Source organism: Phyllobates terribilis, unplaced genomic scaffold (assembly GCF_046119375.1).
Source record: "Phyllobates terribilis strain yellow unplaced genomic scaffold, ASM4611937v1 Scaffold_9__5_contigs__length_417890890, whole genome shotgun sequence".
Taxonomy (NCBI): Eukaryota; Metazoa; Chordata; class Amphibia; order Anura; family Dendrobatidae; genus Phyllobates; species Phyllobates terribilis.
The window spans coordinates 164,822,803-164,827,237 of NW_027362769.1; positions in this window are offsets into that span (position 1 = coordinate 164,822,803).

The window sequence follows — 4,435 nt, forward strand, 5'->3', positions numbered from 1 at the left end:
TCTCGTCCCGCAAAAAACAAGCCGCCATATAGCTCCATCAGCCGAAAAATAAAAAAGTTATAGCTCTCAGAATAAAGCGATACTAAAAAATATTTTTTTCTATAAAATAGCTTTTATTGTGTATAAGCGCCAAAACATAGAAAAATGATACAAATGTGGTACCGCTGTAAACGTACTGACCCGAAGAGTAAAGCTGCCTCATCAATTTTACCACACGCGGAACAGAATAAAAAAAAAAAAAAAAAAAAAAATTCCTGAATTGTTGGTTTTTGTTTATTCTGCCTCCCAAAAATCGGAATAGAAAGCGATCAAAAAATGTCACGTGCCTGAAAATGGCACCAATAACAACGTCAAGTCATCCCGCAAAAAACGAGCCGTCACATGACTGTCTGCCAAAATCTGGAAAAATTATAGCTCTCAAAATATGGCGATGCAAAAACTAGATTTTACAAAAAATGCGTCTTTTAGTGTGTGACAGCTGTCAGTCATAAAAACCCCATATGATTCTGGCATTGCTGTAATCACACCGACCCGAAGAATAAAGTCGTCTAATCACTTATACCGCACAAGGAACGGCGTCAAAAATAAACTCTTGAGTTAGGATTGGGCTAGGGTTAGGGCTGGGTTTGGGGCTAGGGCTGTGCTGGGGCTAGGGTTGTGCTGGGGCTAGGGCTGGGGTTGGGATTTTTTTCAAAAGTAAGAAAAAAAGATGACGATATGGCGACTAGTGTTGAGAGCAAGTGCTCGCTACTTGAGTTTGCATCGGGTGCTCTGGTATGCATTTAGTATCGTGGGTATTTGAGTGACATGCTCGAGTCTCTGCCCCATATGCTTCGCGGCCAAAAAACTTTATGGGGATTGCCTGCCATGCACGAGCGATCCCCGCATGTTTTTTTTTGGGTGTCTAATAACCGTGAAACATGCGGAGCAGGGACTCGAGCATGTCACTCGAGCACACGCTGTACATGGTGCATACCTGAGTACCCGATGCAAACTCAAGTAGCGAGCACTTGCGCTCAAGAATAATGAAAACTTATTCAATATGATGACCTAATGTAAACAAATAATGTGCCGTACCTCTGGGTTCAAAATGTTCACTATACACCTTAATAAAATCTTTGAGGGGTATAGTTTCCAAAATGGGGACACTTGTGGGGGAGCTCCACTGTTTAGGCACATCACGGGCTCTCCAAACGCGACATGGTGTCCGCTAACAAATTGAATGGAAAATCGGCTCAAATTGTTAGCGGACGCCATGTTGCGTTTGGAGAGCCCCTGTGTGTCCAAAAATTGGAGCTCCCCCACAAGTGACCCCATTTTGGAAACTAGACCCCCCAAGGCACCTATCTAGATGCATAGTGAGCACTTAGAACCCCCAGGTGCTTCACAAATTGATTCGTAAAAATGAAAAAGTGAAAATAAAACACTTTTTCATTTTTATGAATCAATTTGTGAAGCACCTGGGGTTCCAAGTGCTCACTATGAATCTAGATAGGTGCCTTGGGGGGTCTAGTTTCCAAAATGGGGTCACTTGTGGGGGAGCTCCAATGTTTGGGCACACAGGGACTCTCTAAATGCAACATGGTATCTGCTAACAAATTGAATGGAAAATCGGCTCAAATTGTTAGCGGACACCACATTGCGTTTGGAGAGCCCCTCTGTGCCCAAACTTTGGAGCTCCCCCACAAGTGACCCCATTTTGGAAACTAGACCCCCCAAGGCACCTTTCTAGATGCATAGTGAGCACTTGGAACCCCCAGGTGCTTCACAAATTGATTCGTAAAAATGAAAAAGTGAAAAAAAAAACACTTTTTCATTTTTATGAATCAATTTGTGAAGAACCTGGGGTTCCAAGTGCTCACTATGAATCTAGATAGGTGCCTTGGGGGGTCTAGTTTCCAAAATGGGGTCACTTGTGGGGGAGCTCCAATGTTTGGGCACACAGGGACTCTCCAAATGCAACATGATATCCGCTAACAAATTGTCGGCTCAAATTGTTAGCGGATATCATGTTGCATTTGGAGAGTCCCTGTGTGCCCAAACATTGGAGCTCCTCCACAAGTGACCCCATTTTGGAAACTAGACCCCCCAAGGCACCTATCTAGATGCATAGTGAGCAGTTGGAACCCCCAGGTGCTTCACAAATTGATTCATAAAAATGAAAAAGTGTTTTTTTTTTCACTTTTTCATTGTTACGAATCAATTTGTGAAGCACCTGGGGGTTCCAAGTGCTCACTATGCATCTAGATAGGTGCCTTGGGGGGTCTAGTTTCCAAAATGGGGTCACTTGTGGGGGAGCTCCAATGTTTGGGCACACAGCAGCTCTCCAAACGCAACATGGTGTCGCTAACAATTTGAGCCAATTTTGCGTTAAATTTGTTAGCGGACACCATGTTGCATTTAGAGAGCCGCTGTGTGCCCAAATATTGGAGCTCCCCCACAAGTGACCCCATTTTGGAAACTAGACCACCCAAGGCACCTATCTAGATGCATAGTGAGCACTTGGAACCCTCAGGTGCTTCACAAATTGATTCATACAAATGAAAAAGTGTTTTTTTTTTCACTTTTTCATTGTTACGAATCAATTTGTGAAGCACCTGGGGGTTCCAAGTGCTCACTATGCATCTAGATAGGTGCCTTGGGGGGTCTAGTTTCCAAAATGGGGTCACTTGTGGGGGAGCTCCAATGTTTGGGCACACAGGGACTCTCTAAATGCAACATGGTGTCCTCTAACAAATTTAACGGAAAATCGGCTCAAATTGTTAGCGACACCATGTTGCGTTTGGAGAGCCGCTGTGTGCCCAAACATTGGAGCTCCCCCACAAGTGACCCCATTTTGGAAACTAGACCCCCCAAGGCACCTATCTAGATGCATTGTGAGCACTTGGAACACTCAGGTGCTTCACAAATTGATTTATAAAAATGAAAGTGTTTTTTTTTTCACTTTTTCATTGTTACGAATCAATTTGTGAAGCACCTGGGGGTTCCAAGTGCTCACTATGCATCTAGAAAGGTGCCTTGGGGGGTCTAGTTTCCAAAATGGGGTCACTTGTGGGGGAGCTCCAAAGTTTGGGCACACATGGGCTCTCCAAACACAACATGGCGTCCGCTAATTATTCAAGCAAATTTTACAATCAAAAAGTCAAATAGCGCTCCTTCCCTTCCGAGCCCTGCCGTGCGCCCAAACAGTATTTTTTCCCCAAATATTGGGTATCTGCGTGCCCAGGGGAAATTGCACAACAAATTTTGGGGTCCATTTTTTCTTGTTACCCCTGTGAAAATAAAAAAAATTGGGTCTAAATTAACATTTTTGTGAAAAAAGTTAAATGTTCATTTTTTTCTTCCACATTCAAAAAATTCCTGTGAAGCACCTGAAGGGTTAATAAAGTTCTTGAATGTGGTTTTGAGCACCTTGAGGGGTGCAGTTTTTAGAATGGTGTCACTTTTGGGTATTTTCTGTCATAAAGACCTCTCAAAGTCACTTCAAATGTGATGTGGTCCCTAAAAAAATGGTTTTGTAAATTTTGTTGGAAAAATGAGAAATCGCTGGTCAACTTTTAACCCTTATAGCTCCCTAACAAAAAAAAATTTTGGTTCCAAAATTGTGCTGATGTAAAGTAGACATGTGGGAAATGTTATTTATTAACTCTTTTGTGTGACATATCGCTCTGATTTCAGGGCTTAAAAATTCAAATTTTGAAAATTGCAAAATTTTCAAAATTTTCGCCAAATTTCCGTTTTTTTCACAAATAAACGCAAGTGATATCGAAGAAATTTTTCCACAATCATGAAGTACAATATGTCACGAAAAAACAATCTCAGAATCAGGGGGATCCGTTGAAGCGTTCGAGAGTAATTACCTCATAAAGTGACAGTGGTCAGAATTGTAAAAATTGGCCCGGTCATTAACGTGCAAACCACCCGCGGGGCTTAAGGGGTTAATATCCATGAAGTGAGGCTCTCTAGGTCACATTCCTAATCATCATTTTCCCAACGCATCTAAAATTAAAGCAACACTGCAAATAAATTGAGACATTATGCTAAACCTTTGTGTCAGGTCTTAAGAGGCAAAGTATGACTTTCCACCATTTTGCCTGGCTTTTACCTATAAGAAACTTTCCAAAATAGCCTTGAGATGAGCCTAGTAGAGTTATCTATACAGCTCTTCTGTCTCCATGATTAAAGGAAAAGGGTGTCATCTACTTATTAATTTGCCTTCCGGGGGTACGTGCTCCTGGCACTCGTGTCAATATGTTATGCAAGTAACCCTTTATTACCAGGAACATCACATGAAGTGTGGTCCAGGGGTTGAAGCAGACAGTCACTGCCTCCAGAGCCTGCTAATAATTTACAATTAGCACAGTGCGCATGCCATCCCTGTCATAGATTAACACTCGTCTGTCCATAACTCGGCTTCAGCAGTTTTCTTATCTGT